The sequence below is a fragment of the Echinops telfairi genome, unplaced genomic scaffold (genome assembly GCF_000313985.2).
Source record: "Echinops telfairi isolate 266 unplaced genomic scaffold, ASM31398v2 ScPeMD7_2;HRSCAF=8, whole genome shotgun sequence".
NCBI lineage: Eukaryota > Metazoa > Chordata > Mammalia > Afrosoricida > Tenrecidae > Echinops > Echinops telfairi.
In genome coordinates, this window is record NW_022103898.1 from 63,339,224 (window position 1) to 63,354,369 (window position 15,146).

At 43.1% G+C, this 15,146-nt stretch overlaps 1 non-coding gene and 1 pseudogene across 1 annotated transcript; both read right to left on the reverse strand.

Annotated features, from left to right (window-relative positions):
• Nucleotides 1-3,944: 3,944 nt before the first annotated feature.
• Nucleotides 3,945-4,501, reverse strand: LOC115870502 (annotated as a pseudogene).
• A 2,221-nt stretch (nt 4,502-6,722) lies between these two features.
• On the reverse strand, nt 6,723-6,886 carry LOC115870824. The gene has a single exon (XR_004046945.1). It is a non-coding gene; the product is annotated as a U1 spliceosomal RNA (small nuclear RNA).
• Between the last annotated feature and the right edge of the window lie 8,260 nt (nt 6,887-15,146).

Genomic DNA, 15,146 nt, shown 5'->3' on the forward strand with positions numbered 1-15,146 from the left:
TGCCAGGATCACAACAATAAAATAGACCAGGGGGTGACCTATGCAAACATTTAGGGAGAAATATTCTAGGCAAAGTGAACACCAGGGCAAAGGCCCTAAGAAAGGCATAGGTTTGGTATGTTGGAAGACCATCAAGAGGGCTGGAGTGAAGAGATTGAGGGGGAAACAGTAAAAGGTAACAGAGGACAAGATCTCCTAGGCCATTTAGGCTCTGGATCGTACTGGAGCTTTTCCTTGGGAATCAGCCACGACAGGGGGCTCCAGATGAACCTGGATGGAGTAGTGGTTCCTGTGCGGCTGCTAACCACTGGGATAGCGGTGCTAACCCCCAGCTGCTCCCCCGGAGAAAGACAAGGCTTTCTACTCCCATAAAGAGCTGCAGTCCTGGGAATGCACAGGGGCAGTTCTACTCTGTTCTCCAGGGTTACGATCTCCTGGTGGATTGGCTGTGGGATGTGAAAGGATGAGGGGTGCCGAGGATGACCTGAAGGCTTGGGGTCTGAGAAGCTGGAATGATGGAGTTGCCCTTGACTGAGCTGGTGAGGACTGCGTGGGCCGGGAGGCAGAGATGAGATGATAGAGAAACTCAAGATCAGCAGCGAAAAGCAGGCCCGGCATGGTTGGGGTCTGAGAAGCTGGAATGATGGAGTTGCCCTTGACTGAGCTGGTGAGGACTGCGTGGGCCTGGAGGCAGAGATGAGATGATAGAGAAACTCAAGATCAGCAGCGAAAAGCAGGCCCGGCATGGACTGTGGAATTGGTAGCTGCTTTTCAGGAATTTTTTCCCTTTTTGCCTTTTTTCACTAGGACCTGGCTGGCTTTCTCTAAAAAAAAAAAAAAAATCTAATGTGGTCTGCTGTTGACAGTTCCTTAACTGTTTTCTAAAAGAGTTTACTAAATTATCATCGACAATATCAATTACATGGTTAACGAGTTCCTTATCAGGCTGATTCTTTTCAAAAAACTCTTTCTTGGGACTCATGTTTTTTTATCTAAAAACAGTACAAAAATTAAGAAAATTATAGCAAAACGCTTGGGACACACTGCAAAAGGTTTAAACAACGTGTCCGAACAACGCCAACTAACGCCGAGTGACCACAACATGAACTGCTTTTGTTTACAAAAATCACATATGTTGGGTCAGATTCCGATGTTTTGTTCAAGCCCTGATGCAAATTTTTCTTGACATTTTGCATTAAAATTCGATTATGTCGAATACTGATGCAGTCAGTTAAGTAGTCCCGGGTTCTACTGTACTGTGTCCCGTGATTTCAATGTGCCAGCCTCTAGTGCCTCTGCCACTTCAGACAGAGAGCTGGGAACACGTTCCATTGGAGGGTCTTCATTCGACGGTCCCGAGAATACTCGCTGTGTGTACTCCTGCTTCTGAGGTGGCTTATAAACACAGAGGAATGGCTTTGATGAAGGCATGATTTTCAACGCTCATCAGAACATACCGTCAAGGAAACAAAATGTAGTGACTTGATTCACACCTTCTACTAAAGTACGACTTAATCCCACCTTAATCCTGTCCATTAGTACAGCAGAGAATTCCTTCCAAAATGGGATTTTAGAGACAAGCAGAGTCTATCGCATAAGTAGTTATGGCTAGAGGGGTCATATTATTTGACTATATCTCCAGTATACAAGCCCAGATTTAAGTTGGGGAGAGTCTGAGCTGGGGGTAGGAAGTTGGGAGCCGTAATCAAGTAGATAGTGTTTACAGCCAGAAGACCAGGTAAGCTGTAAGACGGGCATTGAGAAGCAAATAGACTGAGTGAGCCTAATGCATGGTGGCATTAAGGTCCTGGGAAAATGTGATGGCAGTGTACATACAAGTGTGTTTAATACAATGGCATGGTAGATCACCATAAGACTTTTGAGGACCCCCAGTAAAATGATTAATAAAAATAAGAATAAAGGTCCTGGGAAGAAATGACTAAGGAGTGATGGAGAGACAAGAGCAAAAGCAAAACCAAGAGAATGCGGAGGCTAGAACCCAAAATAAGGAGTTTCCCAGAGGGAAAATGACCAGTACAGGAAACCTAGCTCTCCTTAACTAACTGTGTGACTTTGGCAAAGGAATTTGTCTCTCTGTGCCTCTGTTTCCTCTTTTGTGAAAGAGAAATATCATAGTGCCTACCTCGTTGGCTTCCTACCTAACAGGCTTCCACGTAGGATTACATGGCTCCTCCTCCCACAAGCGCAGTGCTGTGCCTCTGACCAGTGAGCATCTGGTCAAGGTTAGCTGTGACCACAATTCAATGCCCTGAAGTGAGGAGATGACCCCTCCCCTGCCTTGCATGCCTGTGTCTGTTTCATTTCAGGGGGTGTCTTTGAGAGCCTCTTCTCTCATCACACAGAACTGAATGCCACTCTCAGGGGTCTGCTTATGAAATTCAGGGATCTATAAACTCAGATGGGGAAACATTACGTTCCCCCCCACCCTCACTAACCGCTAATTGAAAAGTAGTGTGTTCTTTAGTTATGAGGTTGGCAACAAACTTTCTAGTATTTACAATACCTGTAACTTAGTCCCTCATAGAAATCACGCATGTGTTCATTTCATTGCAGTTGCTATAGATATCTCAAAACATAATTACACTCACCACTGCTTTAAAATCCTGGTAGCTTCCAGATGTGTTTTCTTCTACATCGTATTATTTATTTCTGGAATAATGGACATATCTTACTATATGATAATACTAAAAAGCGACTTTGATTCTCATGTTTCATTATACTTCATTTCCTTTGCAGTTCTAAAGCTACCCCCGCGTCCCCTTTCCTCCTCCAACTTTGTTGGATCGTTTAAAATTACGTTTCTATTTTCTAGGACTTCAGTTGCTTTTTCCATGCGACTTTTAAACACTGATTGCAGTAAATGAAACACGGTTGTTTAAGTGATATAGTATACAAAAATAACATCTTGATTTCTGTGAAAATGCAGTGTGTTTTTTTCAATTCCTAAACAAGCTCCAAATTTTGCTGACTCTGAGCATCAATGTTAACTCTGCGTTTTAAATTTAATTCTTTGAGGAAATAAATTTCTTCTAAACCATTGCTATCACCACGTCTATTATTATTCGGCACTAACTCTGATGAAGTCGTTCCTGCTTAGACGTTTTTTCCTAGTTTCTCTCTCGCATAGTCAGGAGTGAGCATGTCTTTCATTAACTCCCACTCAACTGTATGTCCTAGGTAGGGCCTGATACAGATGTGGCTTGATGTTATAGCTACTGAGGTCAGACAGTCCAAGGCTGTCACGCTGCTAAAATTAAAGTTACTTACAGGTCATTGATACTTCCAAAATTGGTTTTTATCTCCTACAGGGGAACATCTCAAGAAACCCAGAATGGGCGTAGTGGTCTGCCTCTTCCCCATTCATTTATCCCTTCTTCACCAGTGGCCTGGAAAGGTTGTTTGTTTGTTTTTTAAACAAAGCTTTAGACATAATACCTCTACCAAACTAAACAAACTTTTTTTGTAGTTAAATGTAGAAATTAAAAGAGGGAACCGATTACATGGAACTGTGTGTGACCTCCTCCCTGGGGGACAGACAACCGAAAAGTGGATGAAGGGAGACGTCGGACAGGGCAAGATAGGACAAAATACCCATTTATAAACTATCAAGGGCTCATGAGGGAGGGGGGAGCGGAGAGGGAGGGGAAAAATGAGGACCTAATGTCAGGGGTTTAAGTGGAGAGGAAATGTTTTGAGAATGATGTACAAATGCGCTTTACACAATTGATGTGTGTATGGATTGCGATAACAGTTGTATGAGCCCCTAATAAAACGTTAATAAATAAATAAATAAATAAATAAATAAATAGATAGATAAATGTAGAAATTAACTCCCCTGCCCCTTTCCCTCCTTTTACACCACAAGAAACACTCACTGGCCTAGGAGCAGCCTCTATCTGCCAGCCTTGGCCAGTGAAGAGGATTCAGAGAAAAGAATACAACCATTCATCAGGAAAAGGAGGGGCGACAAAGGAAAATAATGAAGCCGTAGCCTCAATTGTGCATTCCTGTGCAAGGCACCCTGATTTGCCCCAGTGATAGCAGTTGACTTCGCTTGCCTTGCTGCAGTTGATAGCTACATGACCAGTTTCACCGCACCTGTAACTCTTCCCCCAGTGCAGTCTTTTTGAATGCGTCCAGATTCTCCAAGAGTAGCACTCTGCCCATCAGCGTGGTCACAGTCAAGAGCCGGATGGCCTGGTGTGCCACAATTGCAGCAACACTGCTCGCTCTCTCTCTTGGGCTCCTTGCGGTCCTTGGCACTGTGACCACCTCAACCGCAGTTAGAGCAGGCATCCTCCTGAAGATCACAATCCTTGGCAAGATGACCAGACTCACCACAAGGATAACATGTCTGGAAGGGACAAGGAAAAAAACTGGGAACCTTTAACCTATGCCACGGCCAATAGCCCCGTCCTGTAGGGCATTCCAGGGCCCAGTGGCCAGCTCACCCCTACTCGACTCATTTGTTGCTGCTCATGGCTGCAGTTAGATTTCTTTCGGCCTCTGAGTGTGTCGCAGCGACCGAGTCTTGGACTCAGTCCAGCTGAAAGCGGCTCTCAAGGTAGAGGCTGTTTATTATCAGGGTCCTGGCCTGCGCCACAAGGGCACCATGGCTCCCTCCACCTCGCCCACGCAGCCGACGCTTTTTTTTTTCAATGCCCTTAAAAACATCATTCTGAAAAAGGCCGCCCTAGCAAGACAAAATGTATAAGAATCCCTCTTTCCACCCCTCCAAAAAAGTGAAAGGGCAGCCACATTATAAGCAGAAAGCATGTTTATCCAGTAAATAAAAATCTGATCTTTTGGATTTCCAAAAAAGTATCATTGTCAAAGGAGCCCTGGTGCATAGTGGTTACACAATGGGCTGCTAACTGTACAGTCAGCAGTTTGAAACCACCAGCCACTCCAAGGAAGAAAGACGAGGCTTTCTACTCCCCTAAGAAGTTATCCATCTCAGAGCCTCCCAGGGGCAGTTCTGTCCCGTCCTAGAGGGTCGCCGAGAGTCAGAATCGACAGGATGCTAATGAGCTTGGCTTTTACTTTTTAAAATCATTGCCAAATTGCTCAGGTATTCCCAAAGTTCTGAATAAAATCAACTATGATGGAGTGTAAAGTAGGTTCATTTATAAATACTTGAAAAGCAATAAAAGTTTTCAAAGAAAATGAAGGCACTAATGCTTCTTCTGATTGCTTAGCTGACGGAGTGCAATATGGTGTCGCATTCATCCACTCTCTTTAAAGAGCTCTCTCCCGGTCCATTGTCTCAACACCCTCTGTCTTATCATTTCAAGTGGAATACCAGACATTTTATGTAGCATGATTTCTTATGCCAATTACACGAATACTGAATCAATCTGAACTCATTCGAATGGGTTTTAAATATCTGTGACATATACTCTATAGCTTCTGGAAAACAAAATAGCCACATCGAAGGGGAAAAACACTAAATGGAAGATGAGAAAAAGCAACTATTTTAATTCTAGCGATGGCACCATTGTGCCCAGGTCCCAGCTTATAAAATGACCGCATTTTAATGGAGACTAAATTTAAAACAATGTCTAAGAGTTGAGAAAGAAATGACCTTAGTGGTTGCATTTCTTCCTCAGGAGCCCCCTCTCCATCACCACTGTATGGGCAGATGTAGCAGGGTTTCCATAATTGTGATCACTATATGCTCTATTATACATATATGAATTCATAACACATATACATAGAAGAGTGCTTCAAAACATTTGTGGAAAGTGGAATGAAAAGATAATAAGATTTTTCTACAAGTTTTGAAGGACCATTCTATTTATATGTGCTGGGTATTCATGCATATAATAGAATGTATATTTTTAATCAATACCCACAACTATACTTATATATGTACAGGTATATACTCCTATGAGGAGCCCTGGTAGCATAGTGGGTTATGTATTGTGCTGCTGCCTGCAAGGTCAGCAGTTTGAAGCCACCAACCACTCTATGGGAGAAAGATGAAGCTTTCTACTCCCATAAAGATTTATAGCCTTGGAAATCCACAGGGTTACTGTGAGTTGGAATTAACTAGATAACAGCGAGTTTGGTTTGGAATTGGGATAGATTTCCACATACTCTCCCTTAACTGTATAGCATACCCACCTACCTATAAAACCAGTGATATGAATTTTGAATTCATATCATAAGCCCTAGTGGTTAAACTGCTCAGCTGCTATACAAAAGTTGGCAATGTGAACCCACTAGTCCTCACAATTGTTCTTGTGTTTGCGCCCATTGTTGCAGCCACTATGCTAATCCATCTGGTCAAGGGCCTTCCTCTTTTTCATTGCCCTACCACTTTTCTGAGCATGATGTTCTTCTCCAGGGACTGGTCTTTCCGGACAACACATCCAAAGTGTAAAAGATGAAGTCTCGCCATCCTTGCCTCTAAGGAGCATTCTGGAGGTACTTCTTCCAAGACAGATCTGTTTGTCTTTTTGGTAGTCCACAGTACTTTCAAGGCTCTGGGCCAGCACCATGCATCCATTCTTCTTCGGTCTGACTAGTTTAAAGTCCAACTTACAGATGAGGCGATTGGATATACCGCGACGTGGGTCAGGCACACCTTAGTCCTCAAAGTAACATCGGGCTTTCCAACGCTTTACAGAGGTTTTGTGCAGTACATTTACCTTTACTCCTTTAGGAAAGCCTTTTCTTTCTTTCTTTTTATTTTTTTATAGGGGAGAGTGCGAACACAGTACCCCACTACCACAAATTGTGCAGTCGAGTTTCCCACAGTTGGGGAAATTGCCGGGGTCAGCACATCCGGAGTGCAATGGATAAGCCTCGCCCTGGGAAAACCACCTTTGTGATCATGGTATCTCCCCTGCCAGGTAAGTATAGGAAAGTCTTTTTTAAAAAAATCTTTTGATGAATGTAAGTATTTAAGTTTTAGGAGCGTTTGATTATCTTCTTGACTATCTTTTATTGTTGTCATATTTTATTTATGTTTGATTGCATATTTGTGCCATACATTAGAATCCCCTAGCTTTGCTCCGGAGGAGACTGATGGTTTAGTGGATTACATGCTGGGCTGCTAAATCACAAGGTTAGCAGTTTGAAACCACCAGTGACTCGTGGGAGAAAGATGCGGTTTTCTACTTCCATAAAGATTGACAGTCTCAGAAACCCACAAAGGCAGTTCTATCCTGTCCCGTAGGGTTGCTGTGGCAGTTACGTAATTTCCTGTCAACTTGAGCAAAGGGGTGGAGTCTAGCCTGTCAATCAAGTCATAGCCAATGATACCTCTGTGTGGGCATGGCCTTGTCCTAAGGATCCTGGGAACTCCTGTCTTCCTCTGGGTGGGCGGGACACACTCTGCCTGCTAGACACTCCTGTTGACAAGCCACATGCAGCTATGCTCATGGACCCTGAGCCCTGGAGTTGGAGGAGCCATGTGGAGACCCACGCCACTGCTGATATGCTTCCACTGCCACTGGATTCACAAGACTTTCCACCCACTGGCCTGTGATCGTCTGGCATTTGGCGTCATTGCATGTATTATGTGAGTTTGAAGAGGAATTTACAAACTGGTATTGGACATATGGGCTAATATCAGACTTATGGACTTGATCTGAACTGGGCTGGGATGCTTTCTTAATATACTATTACTCTTTGAACTAAAGCTCTCTCTGACATATATGAATGGCTCTGGATTTGGTTCTCCAGTCTACCTGGCCTAACACAGTTGCTATGAGTTGAATTGACTCCATGGCCATGAGTTTAGAGCTTTGCTCTTACGTTAGCTATCATTCAGGAACTTTATACTTTTAGGTTTAACGTTTAGGTCTTTGGTTCATTTTGAATTAGTTCTTGTGTATGGTATCAGGAATGTGTCCTGTTTTATCTGTCCACATATAGATAACCAGTTTTGCCAGCACCATTTGTTAAAGAGACTCGTTCTTCCCTATTCAATGGACATTGACTCTTTGTTGAAGATCATTTGTTGATAACTGGATGGATTTACTTCTGGGGTCACAGTTCTGTTCTATTGGTCTATATGTCTGTCATATAGTTGACAGACAGTCCCTGGTTGTTGTTGGTTTTTTTTTCTGCAAGGGCTCACCTCTTGAATGGAGACTGGAACCAGAGAGTGGGCAAATATATTTTCTTGCAGACTTATATACTCTCAGGCATGCAAGCCACGTTATACACATGTAACAGGAAGGGCTTGTATTAGAGGCATCCATGTAACAGGAAGGGGACTTACTAGGGCCATACCTGTGACAGGAAGTACATACATAACAAGACGGGTGGGTTCTAGAGTTAAGATGGTGGCTTAACTTTGGTCATCTCTGAGCTGGCTTGACCTTAGCTGTTCATGAGCTCTTCTCCAGGGGAGAAATCTATGATCCTTAACCGAAGGGAGTGGGTCATAGTTAGGGTGATCACTCTTGATGGCAGACAACCTTCAGGCAGCTAACCTTCAATGGGATTGTAGCAACCATGTGTTTGCAAGCAGCGTCTTAAAATTGGTCTTATTACAGGGGGACAATATGAGCAATAACTTTTTAGTTAGGACAATGTGGCTAGGATACATCTCCAACTCACAAGTGTGAAGGCTTCCCTCCACCAAAATCTGCCTCCAGATTCTTAATTATGAGCACAGAGAATTTTTCTGCATACACTCTCTTCTTGGTTCTCAGTTTCTTACATTTCCCCCTTTTGTTTTATGCTTTAAATTCAAAAGGGCTACAGAGGTGACATGCTTGCTTTCTGTCAGTCAGAAGCTGTCTGACTACCAAGACAAAAATAATGACAATAAGTAATATAGTCAGACCAGAACTTAAACTATGTGAGAGACTTTGCACCCAGACACGTGGGTCAAGTCCCTCAAGCCCACCCACCAAATGCTTAATTGTGCCAGTGCTAGGGGATGATTGAAATCTAAATGTATTGGAAATCTCCTTCCTTCCTGTCCCAGGCGGTTTTGACAACAGAGGTTGTGTAGTAGTTCTGAGATCCAGAAAGGTGAGGCCCCCTTCCTTTTCCCCCTCAGTGATTCTATAGCTATTTGAGCTGCTTTACTTTCCATAGAACATTAGAGATTAGTTTGGCCGTTTTGTGGAAGAACGTTGTTGTAATTTGGATTGAGATTGCATTGTGGCTATAGATAGCTTTGGGAAATACTGATGGACATTTTCACAATGTTAAGTTATGAAGGGGGTTTGTAATTTCAATCCAGGAGAATGGTCTAATTAGTGCATATAGAAAACTAGCAGCAACATTATTCTTAGTGGAGAAATGGTTTCCCATCTACTTGGGTCTCTTTTGGGTTCTAGTGGTGGTGTTTTGTAGTTTCCTTGTATACGTCTTTCATATCCTGGTTACAGTTGTTCTTGGCCATTTTGCCCTTTGGGGGGGTTCTTTTAAATGGTATTGTTTATTTCATTTTTAGAGTTCTCCTTGTTTCTGTAGAGGAATCCAACTGATTTTGGTATGTTGATCTTGTACCTTGCCACTTTATTGATTGCTTTTATTAGTTGCAGTCAATTTCTTATGGAATCGCGGGGACTTTCGATGCTAAGATTATGTTATCTGTGAGAAGGCATAGTTTTACTTCTTCCTTACCGATTTAGATGTCCTGTATTTCCCGGTCTTGCCTTATTGCTCCAGCTAGGGCGTCAGGACAACATGAAGAGTGGTGATAGGGTGTATCTATGTTTCATTCCAGTTCTCAAAGGAATGCCTTCTGTATTTCTCCATTGAGAATAATGTTGGCTGCTAGTTTTCTATGTATACACTAACTTTACTGAGTAATTTCCCTTCTATTCATATTTTGCCGAGAATTTCTATTAGGAAGGGATGTTAGGATTTAACCAATGTCTTTTCTGCATCCATTGGCATAACCATGTGATTCTTTTATTTATGTAATGAATTACATTGACTGGTTTTGTAATGTTGACCCAGACTTGCATCCCTGGTAGGAATCCTGTCTGATCATAATATATAGCTTGTGATATGCTGTTGAATTCTTTTGGCTTGAATTTTGATGAGAATATTTGTGTCTGTGCTTATGAGGGATATTGGTTTGTAATGTTTGTGTGTGGAGTCTCTGCCTGGCTTGCTGTGCTGTCTTCATGGAATGGACTGGGGCAGGTCCCTCCCCCTTTTATGCTCTGGATAGTTTGAATAGAATTGGTGTCACCTCTTCTTGGAATGTGTGGTAGAACTCTCCAGTGAAGCTACCCAGGCTGGGGCTTTTTTTGGTTGGGAGACTTTCTTTTTTAAATGACATCTTCAATTTTTTTCTTTTGTTATGAATATATTTCAGTTTTCTATCTCTGTGTTAGTTCAATTAGATGGTGTGTTTCTAGAAATTGTACATTTCTTATAGGTTTTCAAATTCGTTAAGAGTGCAACTTTTTCTTCTTTTAAAAAAAATCATTTTCTTGGGGGCTTGTATAACACTATCACAATCCATACATCCATCCATTGTGTCAAGCACATTTGTACATTTGTTGCCATCATCATTCTCAAAACATTTGCTTTCTACTTGAGCCCTCAGTATTAGCTCCTCATTTCCCCCCTCCCTCCCTGCTCTCCCCTTGCTTATGAACCCTTGAGAATTTATAAATTATTATTATTTTGTCATATCTTACTCTGTCTGATGTTTCCCTTCACCCACTTTTCTGTTGTCTATCCCCCAGGGAGGAGGTTATATGTAGATCCTTGTAATTGGTTCCCCCTTTCTATCCTACCTTCGCTCCACCCTCCTGGAATCACCACTTTCGCCACTGGTCCTAAGGGGTTCATCTGTCCTGGATTCCCTGTGTTTCCAATTCTTATCTGTACCAGTGTACATCCTCTGGTCTAGCCAGATTTGTAAGGTAGAATTGGGATCATGATAGTGGGGAGGAGGAAGCATTTAAGAAGTAGAGGAAAGTTGTATGTTTCATCATTGCTGTACTGCACCCTGACTGGTTCATCTCCTCCCCACGACCCTTCTGTAAGGGGGTATCCAGTTGCCCACAGATGGGCTTTGGGTCTCCAGTCTGCACTCCCCCTCAATCACAATGATATGACTTTTTGTTTCTTGATGCCTGGTACCCAATCTTTTTGACAGCTCGTGATCACACAGGCTGGTGTGCTTCTTCCATGTGAGCTTGGCTGCTTCTCAGCTAGATGGCCGCTTGTCTACCTTCAAGCTTTTAAGACCTCAGATGCTATATCTTTTGATAGCGGGCACCATCAGCTTTCTTCACCATATTTGCTTATGCACCCATTTGTCTTCAGTGATCATGCAGGAAGGTGAGCGTCATGGAATGCCAGCTTAATAGAACAAAATGGTCTTGCATTGAGGGAGTACTTGAGTAGAGGTCCAATATCCATCTGCTACCTTAATACTAAACCTATGCATATATGCACATTGGTCCATTTCCCCATCATCATAAATAAGTATATTTACATATGTGCACACCTGCATCTAGCCTCCACAAATGCCCTTTGCCTCCTAGTTCTTTCCTCTATTTCCCTTTACTTTCCTCTTGTCCCACTATCATGTTGAGCCTTCATTTGGGCTTCATTATTTCCTCTTGGTTACATTACCGTTGCTCAAGTCTTACCACCCTCCTTGCCACCGATTTTGGATCACTTGTTGTTCCCTTGTTCCTGAGTTTGTTAACACCACTTCCTTTCCTGCTCCCCCTCTCCCATGTACCCCCAGAACCGTCGGTCCCGTTGTTTTCTCCTCCAGGTTGTTTATCCAGGTATGCTCCCTTCTTGATTCGCTCCATTTTAGGGGGTTCAGAACATGCTGCTTCCCCACCATGTGACTCTAGAAACGTCCTCTGTCACAGTCTACTCCAGTAAGGGGACAGCATGACACATGCTATGGTCAGTTGCCCAGTCCCCTCTGTGTCCCATTAGCTCCCCGAAGGGACTTTATCCTCCGATCCTGGTGTGCCAGCGTGCTGGGGGGTCCAGTCTGGCTCTCTTTCTCTTCCCCCCTCCCAGCCTGCCTCCTTGTGGGTGTGGCATGCTGGCCCCTCTTCCCAACCCGTAGGTTCCGTTCTGCTCTCCACCCCACCCACTTCCCGGGAGGGGGTCAGTTTGGCTCTGGTTGGGGCCAGTCTTGTAGCTCTCTCTTTTCAAGTATCCTTCCATGTGACAACGCTGTCCTCATGGTTTGATGCATCATGGTAGGGTCTGCATGCCCACTCCAGATTCTGTGGAGACAAGACCAGTACTCTCCCCTGGGTGAATTAGTGCCTTGGTCCCTCCGTTATCATTTCACTTTCAATCCCCCCTTTTCTGCCTTCCCCTTCCCTCCTTTTCCCATTATTGTGTTGGACCAACATGTGCCTCCTTGGGTTTGGTCCAAATACTCCCAATTCCCTGTATCTCAACCCAACTGTTATTATATAGGTGGCTTCTCTTCTATACCTACCGTGCTGATTACACTTTCCTCAGGGGACTCATGGCTGACTTCACTTAGCATAATTTCCTCCAAATCTTTCCATGAAAAGGCATGTTTCATGCACTCATCCGTGCTTTTTAGTGCTGTGTAGTACTCCATTGTGTGTATGTGCCAGAGTTTACTGATCCAAAGAGTGCAACTTTTCATAATGTCTTGTAATAATCCTTTTGATCTCAGTTGGCTTTGTGGAAATGTCACGCACTTCATTTCTCATTTTTGTTATGTATGTCTTCTACTTTCTTCCTTTGTCAGCGTGCCACTGGCAGCCTTGCATTTTCTTGATCCTCTCAAAGAACTGATTTTAATTTTTTGTTGATTCCCTCATTTGTTCTTGCTTCTGGGCTTAATCTGTTTTTTATGTCTCAAAAGTAAGTGGTTTAAGACACATCCTGTTGGCATGGCCTCATGAAAATAACAAAGAAAACTTTATTCCCTGGGGAAAATTACATCCACAAGCGTAGGGGTTAGGATTTTGCAGGGTATATTTTGAGGGCACATAGCTCAATCCTAACAAGATTCTATCATGATATCATTAACATACAAGCAAAAAAAAAGGGGGTATTTATCTAAGTCATTGGTTCAGAGTTGACATGAGTGTAATATTGATCATAAGTGAAGGAGGATAAAGAGTCCTCTTACATCACTTGATAATAACTTATATTCTAAATTATTTACACGTATTAATTCAGTGACTATGAAAATTGGGCAAAAACCTTGCATTGGAAAAGCCAAAAGGGAAGAACATGCTTGTCATTTCTCGAGCTGAAGGAACTAAAGCAAAATTTCAAACCTTGAGTTGCAAGGTTGGGGCATTCTATAGACAAAGTATCAAATTGTGCAGGAAACATTAAAAGAAGATGGAAGGAACACACAGGGTCCCTGTCCTGGAAAGAACCAATTGAGGTTCACACTTTCCAAGAGGTAGCGTAGGATCAAGACCCAATGGTGTTGAAGGAAGAAATCCCAGCTGCACTAAAGGCAGTAGCAAAGGAGCCTAGGAATTGACAGAATATCCATCTAAATGGTTCCACAAACTGATGTAGCCCCAGAAGCACTCATGTCTGTGTCAAAAACTTAGAAGACAGCTATCTGGTCAGCCAACTAGAAAATAGCCCTTATTTGTGCCTATTTCAAAGAAAGGTGATCCAAAAGAATGCAGAAGTTACCTAACAATGTCATTAATATTATACGTAAGTAAAATTTTGTGGAAGATCATTCAAAAATAGTTGTATCAGTACATCCACAAGGAGATGCCATACGCTTAAGTTGGATTCAGAAGAGAACTTCAGAAGAGGGGAACGAGGGATTTTTATTGCTGAAGTCACATGGATCTTGGCGTAAAGCAGAGAATATTAGAAAGTTGTTTAGTTGTGTTTAATTGACTATAGAAAGGCATTCAATATCAGCCTGTGTGATCACGAGGTGTCCAACGGATCACTGAAGACAAATGGGTGCATAAGCAAATGTGGCGAAGAAAGCTGATGGTGCCCGGCTATCAAAAAGTATAGCATCTGGGGTCTTAAAGGCTTGAAGGTAATCAAGCGGCCATCAAGCTCAGAAGCAACAAAGCCCACATGGAAGAAGCACACCAGCCTATGCAACCATGAGGTGTCGAAGGGATCAGGTGTAAGGCATCATCAGAACAAAAAATCTTACCATAGTGAATGATGGGGCGAGTGCGGAGTGGAGACCCAAAGCCCATTAGCAGGCCACTGGAGATCCCCTTGCAGAGGGGTCTCGGGGAGGAGATGAGCCTGTCAGGGTGCGATGTAACAATGATGAGAAATACAACTTTCCTCTAGTTCCTAAATGTTTCCTCCCCGCTCCCACTACCATGACTCGAATCCGACCTTGCAAGTCTGGCTAGACCAGAGGAGGTATACTGGTACAGATAGGAACTGAAAATACAGGGAATCCAGGGCAGATGAGCCCTACAGGACCAGTGGTGTGAGTGGCGAAACAGGGAGGGTGGAGGGAGAGTGGGTAGAAAGGAGGGAACCGATTACAAGGGACTATATGTGACCTCCTCCCTGGGGGACGGACAACAGAAAAGTGGGTGAGGGGAGATGTCGGACAGGGCAAGATATGACAAAATACCAATTTATAAACTATCAAGGGCTCATGATGGAGGGGGAGCGGGGAGGGAGGGGAAAAATGAGGACCCAATGTTGGGAGTTTAAGTGGAGAGAAAATGTACAAATGCGCTTTACACAATTGATGTGTGTATGAATTGTGATAAGAGTTGTATGAACCCCTAATAAAATGTTTTAAAAAAAAAGAGAAAGAAAGGCATTCAACTGTGTAGATTATAACAGACTATGGATAATATTGTGCAAAATGGGAATTCCAGAACACTTAATTGTGTTCATGGGGAGGTTGAACCTGCACATAGACCAAGAGGCAGTCATTCAAATAGAACAAGTGGATATTGCACAGTGTAAAATCAGGAAGGGTGTGCATGAAGGTTGTTCCCTTTGTTGTACTTCATCGATCTCTATCCTGAGCAAATGTTCTGAGAGGCTGGACGATACAAAGGCGACCTCAGCATCAGAATCAGAGGCGAACCCGAGGTGTATAAATGATAAAATCTCGCTTGCTGAAAGGGAAGCCCCTGAAGCATTACTGATGACAATCAGAGATCATGGTCATCAGTATGGCTTACAGCTCAATACAAAGAAAACAA